The sequence below is a fragment of the Chlorocebus sabaeus genome, chromosome X, assembly GCF_047675955.1.
Source record: "Chlorocebus sabaeus isolate Y175 chromosome X, mChlSab1.0.hap1, whole genome shotgun sequence".
Taxonomy (NCBI): domain Eukaryota; kingdom Metazoa; phylum Chordata; class Mammalia; order Primates; family Cercopithecidae; genus Chlorocebus; species Chlorocebus sabaeus.
This window is the reverse complement of record NC_132933.1, coordinates 78,928,249-78,948,378: the sequence shown is the minus strand read 5'-3', so window position 1 is coordinate 78,948,378 and position 20,130 is coordinate 78,928,249. Positions and strand designations below refer to the sequence as shown.

The 20,130-nt window shown below is 43.2% G+C and overlaps 1 long non-coding RNA gene across 1 annotated transcript in view; it reads right to left on the bottom strand.

Moving 5' to 3' along the window:
• LOC103232191 (uncharacterized) overlaps positions 1 to 2,515 on the bottom strand; it is a 31,547-nt gene extending 29,032 nt beyond the window's left edge. Inside the window, exon 1 of the long non-coding RNA XR_497087.3 lies at positions 341 to 2,515. This is a non-coding gene — a long non-coding RNA (uncharacterized lncRNA). The remainder of the gene's footprint in view (positions 1 to 340) is intronic.
• Positions 2,516 to 20,130: the final 17,615 nt, after the last annotated feature.

The following is a 20,130-nucleotide window of genomic DNA, read 5'->3' as shown; positions in this document are numbered from 1 at the left end:
ACTGTGTCTGTGCTACAGACTCTTCAAAATCCAAAGGAAAGTAGTTAAGTCAATTTCAAAGAAAATAATCAGCACATTTTTTTTAAATTAGAAATGATTTGATTTTGACTATCTACTGCCAAAAGGTTAAGGAATTTGTAAAGAGAAACTAAAAACTTTAAGGAATTTTAAGGAACTCAAAATAAAAACTCATTAAATGTAATTAAAATGAATTCTACAAATAAAGCCTCTTAATACATTTCTATAACAGTCACTTAAGACTTAAATTCAAACACTAGCAAACCACAAAATCAGACTGTATGACTGACATCCAAAAGATAAATATAAATCAAAATCCGACCCCAGCATTAGCCAAGGGGTAGGTGTTCCTCTTGAGGAAGGCAGGAATTCCTCTTCTGCCACCTGTTGGCCAACGATCATCTGTGATCCATTCTGGTCCTTGACACGGGTCACCACCATGTCCACACCAAACAGGCCTGGAGCACTGGCCACAGTGCAGTGTAGGGCAGACCACAGGGGGTGGGGCGGTGGGGGGTAGGGAGTTGGGGGAGTTGGGGGGGTGGGGGTGGGGGGAAGTATACTTAGCCTTAGGTGAGGCACCAATACAGAGGAATGGAGTGAGGTTCAAACCACACAGCCAGATATCCAGCACTGCAAGAGGCAGCACTGGACAGAAGGTGACAAATGAGAGGGGACAGAGGTGGAAAGGCCAAATGTCCTTGAAAAGACCTTGAAAACACCTGCTGTACCGCCCACTGAGAGACATACACGTGGCCCCTCCACTTCTTTCTCTTGACTGGCTAAAGTGCTATGCTAATTCACCCAAGTCCTCGCTGAGTAGCTGGACAGTGTGTCATCAGTCTAATTCCATCTTCTGCTCTAATTGGCTGTGATCAATTCCACCCCCATTTCTAATTGGTTGGGTTATGCGACAATCCGGCACTGTCCATCCCACTTTCTCTCCCGCTCTGCATGGCACTAGGCGGCAAAACCCGCCATCTTTAACAATGCGGCAAGCCCGCCAAGATTGCACCGAGCAAAAGCCCGCCATGATGTCCACGTGACAAAAGCCATGATATACACATGACAACGCCTGCCATATTGTCCCTGCGGCAAAACCCAACACGAAAAGCACACAGCAAAGACAAAGAGGCCCGCCATGTTTTACACTGCGGCAAGACCTTCAGCCGCCATCTTTTCCTGTATGACCGCACATGTCCACCACCATGCTAACCACTTAACAAAGCCTCGCCCATCATGATGTGGCCTTCCCGCCACTTGAACACTGCGACAGAACTGGATCCGCCATTTTGGACAACCTAACAAAGCACAGCCCGCCATGCTGAGCAATGCCACAATGTCAAAATCGCCATTTTAAGCCTTGCACCTTAGTCTTTTCTAACCTTTCATTTTCAACTAGTGCCTTGTACTGACAAAAGACGATTCTGTCTTACTGCCTCCCGATACAACAATCACGCAAAGCTCGTAACAAGCCCCAAATCAACTTATTCAGATAGGTTTAGCTCATGCAATGCACATGACTTCCTCTGCCTGACCTATCATCCATCTTGCCTCCCTAGTTTAAACTTAGCACAAACGACTAGCCCTAAGCTGAGTTATGCGGCAAGTCTAAAATGGCGGCCACTTTTCCTCCACGCCCTTAGCTTAACTGCAGAGTCATTCCCTGCCAAAGCCGTAGGTACACTCACACACCACCAAATGATCAGCAGCAAAAAAAGTGTAGATATTCCAAAGAGTGCAACAACCCACAAAACCAACATTTTTTCATCCATAAAAAGCACCGATGGGCGATGAAAAAAAAAAATCAAAGCAGGTATCCGCGGCCCCGATGGGCCAGAAAAACAAAAATTAAAGCAGGTATCCGAGGCCCCGATGGGCAAGGAAAAATAAAAAATAAAAGCAGGTATCCGAAGCCCCGATGGGCCAAAAAAACAAAATTTTTAAAAAGCAGGTATCCACCACCCCGATGGGCCAGAGTGTTGGGGGGTCAGAGGGGAAGGGAATCAGCAGGTATCCGATGCCCCGATGGGCTAAGGAAAAAAAAAAAAATAAAAAGCAGGTATCCGCGGCCCCGATGGGCGAATAAAAAGGAATTAAAAGGTAGGTATCCACAGCCCCGTTGGGCAAAGAAAAAATAATAAAACCAGGTATCCGCAGCCCCGATGGGCAAAATATAGAAAAGAGAGTGGAAGAGTAGAAAACTGATCCACAAAATCAAAGATGTCAACCAAAAATGATTCCAAAAAAAAATTCCTTAAATATTAAAAATTGCCTCAAAATATTCCAAATACTTTTTTTAAAAAAATATGGAGGACGTGTCAAGAAAACACTAGGAGAAAGTATAGAATTTTAAAAAATATTTTATGGAATTTAGGTGATTTTTTAAAGAAATACGCCATAAGGGGTGTTGGGGGACTAGAAAATGTTCTAGAAAGAACCCCAAGTGCAGAGAGATCTTCAGTCAGGAAGCTTCCAGCCCCGAGAGAGGAAGAAATATGGCTGCAGCAGCGAATTGCAGCGCTTTAAGAACTGAGGGGGGGCTGAGGGCGGAGAGAGCATAAGAGGCGTGGCCTAGAAGATTGAAAGCCCGACATCTTTGTGATTTGGTTGGTTCAAAATTTACCCAGTAACGACAAAAAAGGGAAATTTCAAGAAAGCAAAGACATACCAGAAAGAACATTAACTGGAAGTAGACTTCATTTCTAGACCAGGAGTCACAACTTCAATGGGTTTTCCAGTTCTCATCTATAACATGGGGACATTGAGTAAATCAAGCAATAATTAATGCTAAAATCCTCCATAAACTACATAATAAGTGTGAAGATGTTAATTCAGTTTGGTTTTGAGATTGGGGGAAGGGATAGGTAGAGCTCTGATGTGTTGATAAAGTATCCAAATGTATCATTGAAACCAGAATTTGTAACTCCTCCACCAAACTTTTGTACCAAAGAAGCTAGAAAGGAGTAATACATTGAGGTTAGTACCATCTTCAAGGGACTTCCCATTCCATTATCCAATGTAATAGATAATGGAATATGTATTACATAGATAGTAATAAACGATTATTCCTGTTTTATACATTATAATAGAGTCCTATAGAGGTTACATCATGTGTCTGAGGTCACACACCATGATTCAGAGTCAATGTATTTTTTACTCCAACACCCTACCTTGTATGGCTCCCAATCATAAGAGAACGGAAGTGCTTATGAGTCAATTGGTGAACAAGAGAGAAAAAGGAAAGAAAGACATTTCATAGAATGGCTATTTAGTTCCTAAATAATCAAGAAAGAGTACTGTTTGTGACCTGTTTGTAATTTTTTAACTATGACTCCTTAATCTTTACTATTTTCCTATTTCCTCCATGAATCTGAGGAACCCAACATTGGACCAACCACAATGGCACAGTAGTGAAGTTGACCCTCTGTCAGTAACTGGTAAGTGGTAGGAAAAAAAGCTCATATAAAAGCCAAAGCTGCCCTCAGAAACCTGGCTATTTCAGTAGGAAGCAATTAATCTCATAAACTCTTCTATATTATTCGAGAAACAACAGAGAACCAGACGGGAGACAATGGCAACTTAAGCATTATAGAGCAACTTCTAGAAAGTCAAAGGATACGTTACCCTCCCAGTGGCTGAACTGGAAGGTGTAACCATCAACCCAAATCTATCAGGTAAGCTTGCTCTTCAGTTTCCAGATAAATAATAAAGTATGCAAATTTTCTTCCTTAAGAAATACCTTCCATCTTCTAAGTGTCCTTGGATCAAACAAAAAAAGTAATCTGACTTGTCATTCCAAATGAGGGTTATTGTATTGTAAAGTGGTACAATACAATGGTACCTTTGAGAAAACAATGCTTAACAAAAAGTGAAACTACCTACGGTGACACCTACGAAGCAGCTATCAGAAAAACCGGATTACCAAACCTCTAATACATCTTTATCTACTAGAAGTTTCTGCAAGTGTGGAAATGTTCTATACTTTTAAGAAATTTGGTTGGCCAGGCATGGTGGCTCAAGCCTGTAATTCCAGCACTTTGGGAGGCCGAGGTGGGTGGATCACCTGAGGTCAGAAGTTTGAGACCAGCCTGGCCAACATAGCGAAACCCCGTCTCTACTATAAATACAAAAATTAGCCGGGCATGGTGGCAGGCACCTATAATCCCAGCTACTCGGGAGGCTGAGGCAGGAGAATCACTTGAACCCGGGAGGCGGAGGTTGCAGTGAGTTGAGATTGTGCCACTGCACTCCAGTCCAGGCGACAGAGCAAGACTCCATCTCCAAAAAAGAAAAAAGAAATTTGGTTGGGGGAAAATTTTCTAAAGACTCAAGTAGCATCAACTATAAAAGATTGATAAATTTGACTCTGAAATTAAAACCTTTTGTTTCACAAAAATACCTTTTAAAATAAAAAGGCAAAAAGACAATTTATAAACTGGTTGCCCTGGGTTTCTGTGACCAGGCCCTGGTTCCAGGTGGGCAGTCACACTAGCAGATCACTCTCACTGGTTGTCACTGGATTTTTTTAAATGGTAATTCTTAAGGTTAGGCATGCAAAATGGTGCTGATGTGCCGTTATGGGGTGACACTCACATTGGACACAGGACACGTTCAGAGCTGTGGCCTACCTAAGTCCACTGTTGACCCTTAGGCTAAAGAAACTGCAAAAGCAAGAAATTTATAGTTTCAATACAAAGAAGTTCCAGAGTGCCGTTGCAATGGAAGTATTACAGTGTTGCTATGTTTTTCTCATGGAGGGAGATATGAAATTAGCCAGGAATGGTGCATTTAACAATAAACATAAAGAGATGATTTCTGGACCTAAAAAGGAAGATATGGTGCAAGGTCATTATAAAAATTGGTATTTGAACTGTTGAATAAACAAATATGTAAGCATCTCTTCTCCACCTGGTATTCTAAATTTTCATTGATAAATCACTACACCTCACATGGGCCCATGTATTTGTAATATATTTTTAATCAAACTGTTTACATTGAAAGGAACTTCTGAAAAATATTTGCCTAGGCCTTTGCCCTAGAGCAGTCCTGCCCTCTTCTGCCATTTATTACCTTCAGGTTTTACTTACGCCCCTGCCCCCACTAGCTTTCAACTCACTTTACTTCCTCCTCTTCCCAACCTGGCCTCACCTTCACTACTGCTTGGCTCCATTTTCTAAACCTGTTAGAATCAGAAGTATGGAAACTGAGACACTAGACGGAAAAGTGACTTGCTCAAAGTCAATTAGCTAGTAAGAGTTGGGCTCTGATGGGGATGTTTCAGGCATATTTTCTGTGGCCATGCCATAGCTGTGTTAGCATCCTCTTCTTGGGGCTCCCAATCACGTGGCACGCAATAGGAAGAAATCAGGTCTTCTTTTTAAAGATTCAGATTATTCCAGTTTTAGGATTGTCACTATGTTAATCTGTACATCCTCTCGCCTGCTAAATTAGGACCCAACAAAAGCCGGCACTGTCGATTTAGCCACGAGATGGCAGCATAAAATCATCAAAGAAGCACTGAGCCTGTCTGCAGGAAAGGAGACAAAGGCGTATACCGGGCAGGATCAGAATCTGATATAAAAAGGGGAAAGTCTGATTCATACAAGGTTAGTATCAGAAGAAAGGGTCAAAGAAAAGTGCTCAACCCCCTCTAATTTGAAGAGCACCCCCCACTAAACAGGAGTCTGTCCTTGGCTTGAGGGCAATGCCGTTTAAAGAGGATTTTGATAAAGCCTTCTAATTAGCAGGCTGGTGGGGGCCCTCCAAATCATCACCAGTGAAAAGCAGTTAAAGGGACCAGGACATATTATGGAAAAGAAAATAAGAGACCTGGGGAAGGACTCTTTACAACTCAAAGGGCTGTCTGCAATGGGGGAAGTTGATGAATAGTCTTGTTATGTGTAGCTCTAATAAATAAAGACGTCTGAATACTCTGAGCTGTCCAAAGATGGAACAGTAACACCTCCAGAACTGGTGAATGCCAATCTCTGAAAACCTGCAAGCCAATAGTGTATTTTGTGAGGATGCTACAGAGACAATCAACAGATAGAAAAGTTGTGCTATATTCCTTGTAAGGGTCTTCCAAATAGCCCCAAATCCTATGAACCTCATCACGGTATTTGGGCTATTCCTCTAGCCCTCAAACACACTATTTATGATATCCTTCAAGAGTGTATTAGGTTGTTGGGAAAGGTTTTATAGTTTATCGAAAGAGAACAAGGGGTTATACATATTAAAGCTCAGTGAGTGTACTCTTAACAATTGTATACATACTTCACGTCAACATTAAAAATACTGTAAATGGGCTGGGTACGTTGGCTCACTTTTAATCTCAGCACTTTAGGTGGCCAAGGCAGGAGGATCTTTTGAGGCCAGGAGTTTGAGATCAGCCTGGGCAAAATAGCGAGACCTCTGTCTCTACAAAAATAAAAAATAAAAAAATTAACCAGGCCTGGTGGTGCATACCCGTAGTTCTAGCTTCTCAGGAGGATGAAGCAGGAGGATTGATTGAGCCCAGGAGTTCAAGGATACATTGGGCTGTGATTGCCCCCACTGAACTCCAGACTGGATGAGAAAGCAAACACTACCTCAAAAAAATTACAATCTATTAAAAACATCACCAGTGGCCGGGTGCGGTGGCTCACGCCTGTAATCCCAGCACTTTGGGAGGCCGAGGCAGGCAGATCACGAGGTCAGGAAATCAAGACCATCCTGGCCAATATGGTGAAACCCTATCTCTACTATAAATACAAAAATTAGCTAGGCATGGTGGCACATGCCTGTAATCCCAGCTACTCAGGAGGCTGAGGCAGGAGAATTGCTTGAACCCAGAAGGCAGAGGTTGCAGTGAGCCAAGATCATGCCCAGCCTGGCAACAGAGCAAGACTCTATCTCAAAAAAAAACAAAAAATTCACCGGCAAACACTAGGGAGAGGGAGGAATTTTATTTCTCAAGGTTTCACATTATAATATTTAAATGTGCAGTTTTCATTAAAAAATTACAAGGCATACAAAAAACAGGAAAGTATAGCTAATATACAGAAAAAAGGTAATTAACAAAAAATGGTCCCTGAGAAAGTATCAACATTAAACTTACTAGACAAGGATTTTAATTAATTAATTAATTTGCTTATTTATTTTCTCATTTTTAGTTTTTCTAGTAGTTCTTTTTCAAATGCATTTTTAGTTCACAAATAATTGTATATATTCATGGGGTAAAATGTGGTATTTTGATATGTGCATGCATTGTAGAATAATTAAATCAAGCTACTTACTATATATCTCAACTCACATACTTATTTTATGATGAGAATACTTAAAATTTACTCAGCAGTTTTTGAAATGTACAATACCTTATCACTGTTGTCATCATGCTATGCAATATATCTCAAAAACTTATTCCTTCTCTCTAAAATTTTTATCATTTGATCAACACATTTTCACCCTCTCTTCAGATTATTAACCACCAGTCTACTCCCCATAAGTTCAAGTTTTGAAAATTACACATTAAGTGAGATAATATAGTATTCATCTTTCTGTGCGTGGCTTAACTTAGTATAATGTCCTCCAGGTTCATATATGTTGTTGCAAATGACAGATTTTCCCTCTTTTTAAGGCTGACTAGTGTTCCATTGTGTATGTATATCACATTTTCTTTATACATTTATCTGTTGATGGGGACTTACATTGATTTCATATCTTGACTATTGTGAATAATGCTGCAATAAACATTGGAGGGCAAATGTCTCTTCAACACACTGATTTCAATTTCTTTGAACAATACCCACAAGTGGGATTGTTGGATCATAAGGTAGTTGTATTTTTAGTGTTTTCACAAGCTTTCGTAATGGTTGTACTAATTTATATCTCCACCAACACTGTATAAAGTTTCCCTTTTCTCCACACCATCACTAATCCTTAACTTTTGTCTTTTTGAAAATAGTCATTCTAACAGGTGTGAGGCAATATTGCATTGTGGTCTTGATTTGCCTTTTTCTTTTTTTTTTTTCTTTTCTTTTTTTTTTTTTTTTAATTTTTATTTTTTTGAGACAGAGTCTCTCTCTGTCACCGAGGCTGGAGTGCAGTGGTGCGATCTCGGCTCACTACAACCTCCACTTGCTGGTTTCAAGCGATTCTCATGCCTCAGCCTCCCAAGTAGCTTGAATAATAGGCTCCTGCCACCATGCCCAGCTAATTTGTGGATTTTTAGTAGAGACAGGGGTTCACCATGTTGGCCAGGCTGGTCTCAAACTCCTGAGCTCAGGTGATCTGCCCGCCTCGGCCTCCCAAAGTGTTAGGATTACAGGCATGAGCCACTGCGCCCAGCCTTATTTATTTATTTTTTTAGACACAGTCAGGTGTAGGTTCCATCGTGTAATGGTTAGCACTCTGGACTCTGACACAGTCTCATTCTGCTGCCCAGGCCACAGATAATGCAGTGGTGCCATCTCGGCTTACTGCAACCTCTGCCTCCCGGGTTCAAGGGATTCTCCTGCCTCAGCCTCCTGAGCAGGTGGGATTACAGGCACCCACCACCATGCCCGGCTAATTTTCGTATTTTTAGCAGAGACAGGGTTTCACCATGTTTGCAGGCTGGTTTCGAACTCCTAACTTCAAGGGATCCGCCCACCTCGGCCTCCCAAAGTGCTGGGATTACAGGCATGAGCCACCACACCCGGCCTGTTGGCCATTTGTAAGTCTTATTTTGAAAAATGTCTATCCAGATTCTGTGCCCATTTTTTAATTGAACTATTTGTTTTCTTGATATTGAGTTCTTTGAGTTCCTTCTGTATACTGGATATTAACTCCTTACTGGATGTGTGGTTTACAAATATATTCTCCTATTCCAAAGGTTGTCTCTCACTCTGATCATTGTTTCCTTGCCTATGCAGAAGTTTTTTAGTTACATGTAATCCCATTTGTCTATTTTCGCTTTTATTCCCTCTGCTTTTGTGTTCATATCTAAAACGTTATTGCCTACATCAATATGATAAAACTTTGGAACAATGATTACAGTTTAAGAGTATTCTTGCCGGGCGCGGTGGCTCACGCCTGTAATCCCTGCACTTTGAGAGACCGAGGTGGGCGGATCATGAGGTCAGGAGATCGAGACCATCCTGGCTAACACGGTGAAACCCCGTTTCTACAAAAATACAAAAAAATTAGCCGGGCGCGGTGGCGGGCGCCTGTAGTCCCAGCTACTCGGGAGGCTGAGGCAGGAGAATGGGGTGAACCCGGGAGGCGGAGCTTGCAGTGAGCCGAGATCGTGCCACTGCACTCCAGCCTGGGCGACCGAGTGAAGACTCCGCCTCAAAAAAAAAAAAAAAAAAGAGTATTCTGAATTTGACCAGGTGTTTACTTTTACTGGTAACTTTTATACTTTCATATCTTTTCATTTCATTAATTAATGTCTTCTTTCAGATTGGAAAACTTTATTTAGCATTTCCTCTCAGGCAGGCCTTGTGTTGATGAATTCCCTCAGCTTATGTCTGAGAAAGTCTTTATTTCTCATTTAATTCTGAATGACAGCTTTGCTGATTATAGTAGTCTTAGTTGACGACTTTTGACTTTAACACTTAGAATATATCCTCACACTCTCTCCTGTCCTGTAAGGTTTCTGCTGAGAAATCTGATGGTAGCCATATTAAAGCTTCCTTGTATGTGATATGCTTCTGCTCCTTTGAGAATTCTTTCTTAGTTTTTGAATTTTGATAATTTGATTATAATGTGTCTTGATGAACTCTTCTTTTGGTTGAATTTAATTGCATATTCCTGAGCTTCTTGTAATTCAATATTCTCTTTTCCCAGATGGGAACTTTTTGGCCATTATTTCTTTAAATAAGCTGTCTGCCTCTTTCTTGCTCTCTTCACTATCTGTAGTTTCAGTATGCAAATAGTAATTTTCTTGGTGGTGTCCCTGTAGGCTTTCTTAATACCTTTTCATTTTTTTTTTCTTTTTCTCCTCCGACTGGATGATTTCCAATCATCTATATTTGCATTCTTATTTGTTATTCTGCTCTATGTAGTCTGCTGTTGAAGTATCTTTGGTATTTTTTACTTCAGTCATCATATTTTTCAGCTTGAAAATTTATCTGGGCCGGGCGCGGTGGCTCAAGCCTGTAATCCCAGCACTTTGGGAGGCCGAGACAGGCGGATCACGAGGTCAGGAGATCGAGACCATCCTGGCGAACATGGTGAAACCCCGTCTCTACTAAAAAATACAAAAAACTAGCCGGGCGCGGTGGCGGGCGCCTGTAGTCCCAGCTACTCGGGAGGCTGAGGCAGGAGAATGGCGGGAACCCGGGAGCGGAGCTTGCAGTGAGCTGAGATCGGGCCACTGCACTCCAGCCTGGGCGACAGAGCCAGACTCTGTCTCAAAAAAAAAAAAAAAGAAAAGAAAATTTATCTGGTTCTTTTTTCAAGTTTTGAATCTCTGCCTACCTTCTTGTTTTGTTCATATTCTGTCTTCCTGATCTTTTAAAATTATTTGTTTTTTTTGTAATTTGCTGAGCTTCTTTAGAACAATTGTTTTGAATACTTTGTCAGGCAATTCATGTACCTCCAATTCTTTGTGGTCACTCACTGGAAGTTTATTGTGTTTTTCTGGCAATGTCATGTTTCCCTGATTCTTCCTCATCCTTGTAGTCTTGCAAAGGTGTCTGCACTTTTGAAACAGCAGTCACCTCTTTCAGACATTATGGCCTGGCTTTGACAAGGAAAGTCCTTTACCTAAGAAGGAAAAAGGGAGACATACTAGGTGCACTGTGGCACTGGATCTAGACCATAGGAAACCAAATGTGGGGGCATAGTGTGGCTCTGGGTCTGGTGGTGTGGCGGCGGGTGGGAGCTGAGTCTAGTCAGCTCAGGCATGCATGAGTCATTGGCAACTACATGGTCCTTTGTGTCAAGAGCTGTGGGAGGTTCACAAAGATTATGAGGGCTGTTGGGGTCCTCAGCTATGTATATGTGACAAACAGCTAGGGTCTGGGGCTGGCAGCAGTGGAGGCGAGAGCTGAAAGTGTGCACATGCTCCACCGTGGAGTCTGGTTGCAGCAACCTGTTGTAGCCTCACACATGGTAGCAAGAGCTTGGGTCATATGCCGAAGTTGGGCCTGAATGTGAGCGTAGATGTGGTGGTAGGTGCTGCAGGTTGCCCATGCCTGATCACAAAGGCCAGATGCATGGTGGCAACAGGGATCAGGCTGTCCGCATGTGGGTATGTGCCACTGCAGGGCTCAACTGGAGGTGGGTAGGCATGTGCAGCATAGTGATAAATGCAGGACCAATGGGGCAGGGCCAGCAGCTTATGCATGAACCACTATAGGAGCCAGGACTGGCAGCATGCAGTAGTCCTGCAGAGATCAATCTTGAGTGTATGTGGGGTCAATTCCTGAGGTGAGGGGCTTTGGGGCTCTTTGCAGGCACAGGTGCAATAGCTGCACTGGATCTCTGGGCCAGAGCACCCATGTAAGTAACATCAGGGGTGACTTTGGAAAGGATGGTTGTCTTAGGCACCTGGAGTATATGAAGGCCACTGCAGTGGTACCCTGGGCTGGGACAACCACAACAGGAGCAGTTCAGGTGGCTTTGGGGAGGAGCGTGGTTGGTTAGGCACCTAAAGACTTCAAGGCTCCTGGGTTGTGTCACCAGGCTGAGGAAACTGCAGCAATAGCAATCCTGCCCTAGACGGCTCCTGGGAATGGGAAGGGGAGGTGACTCCAGCACCTTAGACTATGAATGTGAAGAAAACTGCAAGGCCTTCAGTAGCAAAAGTGGCAGGGGGGTTTATTGCTGGTGTGCTGGCATTTGTTTCTCTCAGTAGTAAAAGCTGCTATGTTCCTCTGCAGGACAAGCTGCTGGGCTCCACAATTTCAAACATTGAGGAATCCTCAGCAGTTAAGGCTGTGGAGTCTACACAGCAGCTCCAGGGGCTGTTTGGGTCCTCAGTGGAGAAGTCTGCTGCTTTCCCATGTCAGGTAGGCCACTGAGGGTCACAATAACTTGCACCTTTTGACTGATTCTAAAAGAGCTCATGCAGGCCAGGCGCGGTGTCTCACGCCTGTAATCCCAGCACTTTGGGAGGCCGAGGCGGGCGGATCACCTGAGGTCAGGCATTCGAGACCAGCCTGGCCAATACGGTGAAACCCCGTCTCTACTAAAAATACACAAATTAGCCAGGCATGGTGGTGGGCACCTGTAATCCCAGCTACTCGGGAGGCTGAGGCAGGAGAATCACTTGAACTTGGGAGGTGGAGGTTGCAGTGAGCTGAGATGATGCCATTGCACTCCAGCCTAGGCGACAGAGCAAGACTCTGTCTCAAAAAATAAATAAATAAAAATTAAAATAAAAATAAAACCTCATCCCTTGTCTTTGTTCTCGGCTGTCTCCAGATATCTCAGGTATGCAGGTTACCCCCAGAGATCTGGGTGGGCTGAAACTGAAGCTAGTCATTTAGGCAGTGTCCTAAAATACTGGCAAAACTGGTTATATACCTTGCTCTGCTTTGTCTTGCAAGGCAAACTCAAGCTAGGGAGGTCCCTCTTCATGCTGAGCAGTGTCAACATGGAGGATGGAGTGATGGAGGTAAAATGAAGTTGTTCTTATTACCATTTTTGTGTGGCTCTTTTTGGGTTTTCTCTTCTACTGTATTGTTGTGTCACCTTAAGTGGATCCTAGCCTCTTCCAGAGATATTTTGGTTCATGGATAGTTGCAGAATTGTTCTTCACAGGGAGAGGAAGGCTGAATCTCCTACGCTGACATCATGCTGACCTCACTCCACTAGACAAGGAATTTAAATTAAGTATTTCAAAAATGCTCAAAGACGTAAAAGAAACAACAGACAAAGAACTAAAAAACACCGAGAGAATGATGTCTCAACAAACAGAAATTATAAATTAGAGATAGCATTTATAAAAAGGAACCAAATAGAAATTCTGGAGCTGAAAATGCAATAACTGAAACAAAAAATTCATTCTAGGCAATCAACAGAAAATTTGAGCAGCCAATAGAAAGAATCAACTTGAATAGGTCAAGTGAAATTATTCAGTCTAAGGGGCACAAATAAAAAGAAATAAGAGAAATAAACAAAATGTGAGGGACCTATGGAACACCATCAAGATGCCAACATACATAGTATAGAAGTTTCAAGTGGAGATAGAGTGAACTAGCATAAAAAAAATAAAAATAATAAAAGATAATTTTAAAAAGGAGAAATAATGGTTGAAAAAAAAAAAAAAAACTTCCCAAATTTGATAAGACACATTAATCTACACATTTAGAAAAACCTCAGTGAGCCAGGCCAATCCCAGCAGCCCCAGGCTCCAGACCAGCTCACCACTAGGCCAGCCCCCATAGTCCCAATCTTCAGTTCCACCCCAGCAATCAGCTGTTCCCTGCAACTGTAGTCATCAGGCTGGCAACCACAAACCCACCTCCAGGCCAGCCCCTGTGGTGCCAGGTTTCAGACTTGCTCCAGCACCATGTCAGCAATGCTGGACTCAAACACCAGGCAGGCACCCACAGACACAGGCTCCAGGCCTGCCCAGCACCAGGCCAGTCCCCATGACCTCACACTCCAGCTGGACCCTGTGGCTTCATGCTTCAGCAGACCCAGGGTCTAGGCCTTTCCCAGTAGGCCCCTGTGCTGGATTTGCCCCTACAGACACAAGCTTAAAGATTGCCCCAGTGCACATATACACCATGGAATACTATGCAGCCATAAAAAAGGATGAGTTCGTGTCCCTTGTAGGGACATGGATGCAGCTGGAAACCATCATTCTTAGCAAACTATCACAAGAACAGAAAACCAAACACCGCATGTTCTCACTCATAGGTGGGAACTGAACAATGAGATCACTTGGACTCGGGAAGGGGAACATCACACACCGGGGCCTATCATGGGGAGGGGGGAGGGGGGAGGGGGGAGGGATTGCATTGGGAGTTATACCTGATGTAAATGACGAGTTGATGGGTGCTGACGAGTTGATGGGTACAGCACAGCAACATGGCACAAGTATACATATGTAACAAACCTGCACGTTATGCACATGTACCCTAGAACTTAAAGTATAATAATAATAATAATAATAATAAAAGAAAAATGCAAATCAACACCACAATGAGATGCCATCTCATGCCAGTTAGAATGGCGATCATTAAAAAGTCAGGAAACAACAGATGCTAAAGAGGATCTGGAGAAATAGGAACGCTTTTACACTGTTGGTGGGAGTGTAAATTAATTCAACCATTGTGTAAGATAGTGTGGTGATTCCTCAAGGATCTAGAACCAGAAATACCTTTTGACCTAGCAATTCCATTACTGAGTATATACCCAAAGGATTATAAATTATTCTACTATAAAGACACATGAACATGTAATGTTTACTGCAGCACTATTTACAATAACAAAGACTTGGAACCAACCAAAATGTCCATCAATGATAGACTGAATAAAGAAAATGTGGCAGCCATAAAAAAAAAAAAAAAAGATTGCCCCAGTGTATCCAGGTCACAGGAACCCTCAAGTCCCCCAAACCCAGGCCAGCCCTCACAGTCTTAGCCTCTAGGCCAGCACCTACACACCCAGCCTCCCGGCTGGGACAAGTGGACGTGAGCTCCAGACTGAGCCTGACAGCCCTGTGCTTAAGACCAGCCCCAGGATCTCCAGGCACGAGGCCAGTTCCCATAGACCTAGGCTTCAGACTAGACCCTGTGAACCTAGGCTTTACACCAGCCCCAGCACCAGGTTAGCCCAGGTTGATCCCAGTAGAAACAGGCTCCAGAAAACACAAGATCCAGGCTTATTCCAACAGACCCAGGGTCAAGGCCCACTGCAGTAGACCTCAGTGCCAGGCTAGACCCCATGGACTGAGGCTTCAAGACTATATCTGCAGACATAGGATCCAGGCCAGGCCCTGTGGACCTAGGACCCAGACCTGCACCATGGACTCAGGGTCCAGGCCAGCCCCAGTGCCAAGCCAGTGCTTGTGGACTCAGGCTCCAGGATCATCCCAGCACCTGCCCAGCCCCTGTAGATGTAGGCCTAAGCCCCACCCTACCAAGTGCTAGGTCAGCCTCTGTGGACCAGGCTTCAGGCTTGCCCCTGGAGACACAGGTCTCAGCCTCAGACTCATGGACCCAGGCTCTGGGCTCAACAGTGCAGTCCCAATTAACAGGTTCACCCAAGTGGATGCAGGCCCAGACTCAACCCTGCAGGTGTAGGAGTCAGGCCTGTCTACCTACTGACCCAGGCGTAGGCCAGCTTGTTCAAGGACTCCAGCAGCAAGGTTTTCTTCAAATCACGCCTGAGAGCCTGCTGAGAATATTTGGATGAGCTGATTGGTGAAGGGCTTTCCCAGGCAAAGCATTCTATAAAAACTGAAACAAGGCCCAAATTGTTCAAATCCACAGACATCAACTGAAGGCAACAAGAAACATGAAACGCCAAGGAGACATAACTTCACCAAAAGAACACAATAATCTCTCAGTAGGCCAGGCGCAGTGGCTCACGCCTATAATCTTAGCACTTTGGGAGGCCGAGGCGGGTGGATCACAAGGTCAGGAGTTCAAGACCAGCCTGGCCAAGATGGTGAAACCCCATCTCTACTAAAAAAAAAAAATACAAAAATTAGCCAGGCATGGTGGCGGGTGCCTGTAATCCCAGCTACTTGGGAGGCTGAGGCAGAGAATTGCTTGAACCCGGGAGTTGGAGGTTGCAGTGAGCCGAGATCATGCCACCGCACTCCAACCTGGGCAACAGAGGAAGAATCCATCTCAAAAATAATAATAATAGTTTCTCAGTAGCTGACCCCAAAGAAATGGAGATATACACACTGCCTGGCAAACAATTCAAAATAATTATTTAAGAAAGTTCAGGCTGGCGCAGTGTCTCATGCTTGTAATCCCACCACTTTAGGAGGCCGAGGGGGGTCAATTGCTTTAGCTCAGGAATTCAAGACCAGCCTGGACAACATGGTGAGAACCTGTCTGTAATAAACATACAAAAAAAATTAGTCGGATTTAGTGGTGCACACCTGTAGTCCCAGCTACTTGGGAGGTTGAGGTGGATCACTTGAGCCCTGCGGTGGAGGTTGCAGTGAGCTGAGATCTCACCACTGCACTCCAGCCTGGGTGACAGAGTGAGACCTACCCAGTCTCAAAAAAAAAAAAAAAAAAAAAAAAAAAGTTCAACAGCTTAAAGAAAACAATTAAAAGTAATAATGACTAAAAGAAGAAATTTAACTGAGATTGAAATTAATTTTTTTAAAAAATCAAACAAATTCTGAAGTTGAAAAGTAAAAGGAGGCCGGGCGCGGTGGCTCAAGCCTGTAATCCCAGCACTTTGGGAGGTCGAGATGGGCGGATCACGAGGTCAGGAGATCGAGACCAGCCTGGCTAACATGGTGAAACCCTGTCTCTACTAAAAAATACAAAAAAACTAGCCGGGCGAGGTGGCAGGCGCCTGTAGTCCCAGCTACTCGGGAGGCTGAGGCAGGAGAATGGCGTAAACCCGGGAGGCGGAGCTTGCAGTGAGCTGAGATCCGGCCACTGCACTCCAGCCTGGGCCACAGAGCCAGACTCAGACTCCCTCTCAAAAAAAAAAAAAAAAAAAGAAAGAAAAGTAAAAGGAATGAAATGAAGAGGAAATCTGTGAACTCATAAGACTAGAAATTTGAAAATACATCATCCGAGGTTAAAGAAGGAAAGGAATGAAGAAAGCTTACTACATTTATGAGATAACATCAAAAGAACAAATATTCAAGTTATGGAAGTTCATTAAAGAGAAGAACAGGCTGGGTGTGGTGGCTCACACCTATAATCCCAGCACTTTGGGAAGCTGAGGCGGGTGGATCACCCGAGGTCAGGAGTTCGAGACCAGCCTGGCCAACATGGTGAAACCCTGTCTCTACTAAAAATACAAAAATTAGCTGGGCATGGTGGCAGGTGCCTGTAATCCCAGCTACTTGACAGGCTGAGTCAGGAGAATCACTGGAACGCAGGAGGCGGAGGTTGCAATGAGCCGAGATTGCGCCATTGCACTCCAGCCTGGGCAACAAAAGCAAAACTGTGTCTCAAATGAAAAGAGAGAGAGAGAGAGAGAGAGAGAGAGAGAGAGAGGAAGAAGAAGGAGAAGGAGAAGGAGAAGGAGAAGGAGAAGAAGAAGAAGAAGAAGAAGGAGGAGGAGGAGGAGGAGGAGGAGGAGGAGGAAGAAAGCTTATTTAAAGAAATAATAGCAGAAAAAAATTCAAATTTGGAAAAGATGTAAATATCCAAATACAAGAAGGTCAAAAGTTTCCAATCAGAGTCAATCCAAATATAATAAGACTACATCAAAACATATTATAATGAAACTGTCAAAAATCAAAGACAAAGAAAAAATTATAAAAGCAGCAGGAAAAAAGAAACAAATAACATATAATGATTTTTCCAATAAGGCTAGCAGGAGATTTCTCAGCAGAGACCTTACAGACCAGAAGAAACTTGGATGAGACATCCAAAGTGCAGAAAGAAAACTGCCAACCAGCAATACTGTATTTGGCAAAGCTGTCCTTTAGAAATAAAGATGAGGTTAGGCACGGTGGCTCACACCTGTAATCTCAGCACTTTAGGAGGCCAAGGTGGGCAAATCACTAGAGGTCAGGAGTTCCAGACCAGCCTGGCCAACATGGTGAAACCCCGTCTCTACTAAAAGTACAAAAAATCAGCCAGGCATGGTGGCACACACCTGTAATCCCAGCTATTCGGGATGCCAAGGCACAAGAATTGCTTGAACCTAGGAGGCAGAGGCTGCAGTGAGGCAAGATTGCGCTGCTGCACTCTAGCCTGGGCAACAGAGTGAGACTCCATCTCAAAAACAAAACAAAACAAAAGTAAGTGAAAGATCAAATGCTCTAATAGTGTAATGATGGTGGTTTGTAAATCATTTTTATTTTTAGTATGAAGGTTGTAAGACAAAGCTATTAAAATAATAGTAGCACCTTGGGAGGCTGAGGTGGGAGGATCGCTTGAGCTCAGGAGTTCAAGACCAGCCTGGGCAACATAGTGAGACCTTGTCTCTACAAGAAATTTTTTTTTAAATTAGGTGGAGTGGTGCCACATGTCTGTGGTCCTAGTTACTTGGGAGGCTGAGGCGGGAGGATTGCTTGAATTCAACAGGTAGAGGATGCAGTGAGCCATGATGGTACCACTGCACTGCAGCCTGGGTGACAGAGTAAGACCCTTTCTGAAAAATAATAAAAATAATAATAGCTGCAATAATTTGTTAAGGGATACACAATATAAATATATGTAAATTGTGACATAAAAATTTTTAAATGAGGGAGGGAACAGAATAAAACGTAGTTTTGGGGGTTTTTTTTTTTTTTTTTTGGTTTTTTGGTTTTTTTGAGACAAGGTCTCACTCTGTCAGCCAGGCTGGAGTGCAGTGGTGCAATCTCAGCTCACTGCAACCTCTACCTCCTGGGTTCAAGTGATTGTCATGCCTCAGCCTCCCAAGTAGCTGGGATTACAGGCACATGCCACCAAGACCGGCTAACTGTTTTTGTATTTTTTGGTAGAGATGGAGTTTCACCATGTTGGCCAGGCTTGTCTTGAACCTGACCTCAAGTGATCCGCCTGCCTCGGCCTCCCAAAGTACTAGGATTACAGGTGTGAGTCACTGCACCCGGCAAACGTAGAGTATTTTTATGTGTCTAAGTTAAGCTGTTATCAGCATAAAAGAGACTGTTATAACTATAAGAAGTTTTATGCAAGCCTCATGGTAACGACAAAGCAAAAACCTATAGTTGATACACAAAATAGAAAAAGTAAGAAATGAGTCAGACATAGTGGCTCACATCTCTAATCCTAGCACTTTGGGAGGCTGAGGTAGAGTATTCCTTGATGCCAGGAGTTTGAAAGCAGCCTGGGTAACACAGTAAGACCCCCTCTCTACAGAAATGTTTTTAAAAAATTAGCCAGGTTTGGTAGTGCATACCTGTAGTCCTGGCTACTCAGAGGCTGAGGTAGGAGGATTACTTGAGCCCAGGAGGTTGAGGCCGTGGTGTGCCATGAGCATGCCACTGCACTCCAGCCTGGAAAACAGAGTAAGACCCTGTCTCAAAAAATAAATAAATACATAAATAAATAAATAAATAAATAAATAAATAAATAGTAAGGAATGAAAGCATGCTAATAGATAAAATCATATAATTACAAAGGAAGAAAAGACAGGAAGGAAGAAACAAAAGATCTACAAAATAACCAGAAAATAACTAACAAAATGTCAGTAGTAAGTCCTTACCTATGAATAATTACCCTAGTGTAATTGGATTAAATTCTCCAGTCAAAAGAAAGAGTAGCTGAATGAGTTTTTTTACAGCCAAGAAAAAAAAAAAAAAAAAAAGCCCCGCCTATAGGCTACCTACAATAAATGCACTTTACCTGTAGGAAAACACACACAGTAAAGGGATGGAAAAAGATACTCTATGCAGATGGAATTAAAAGAGAGCAGAGCACACTGTATTTATATTAGACAAAATAGACTTGAAGTCAAAAACTATAAAAAGAGACAAGGGAGATCACATTGTAATGATAAAGGGGTCAGTTCATTAAAAGGATATAACAAATATAAATGTACATGTACCAGCCGGGCATGGTGGCTCATGCCTGTAATCCCAGCACTTTGGGAGGCCTAGGGCAGGCAGATCACTTGAGGTCAGGAGTTCGAGACCAGCCTGGCCAACATGGTGAAACCCCATCTCTACCAAAAATACAAAAATTAGCCAGGTGTGGTGGTTCACACCTGTAATCTCAGCTACTTGGGAGGGTAAGACAGGAGAACTGCTTGAACCTGGGAAGCAAAATTTGCAGTGAGGCGAGATCTCACCACCGCACTCCAGCCTGGGTGACAGAGCGAGACTCAGTCTCAAAAAAAAAAAAAAAAAAAAAAAAGCATACACACACACACACACACACACGCACCTAATATTGGAGCACTTAAATATATAAAGCAAATGTTAATAGATCTGAAGAGAGAGACAAACTATAATATAATAAAAGTAGAGAACTTCAATAACTCACTTTCAACAATGAACACATTCTATAGAAAGTAAATCAATAAGGAGACATA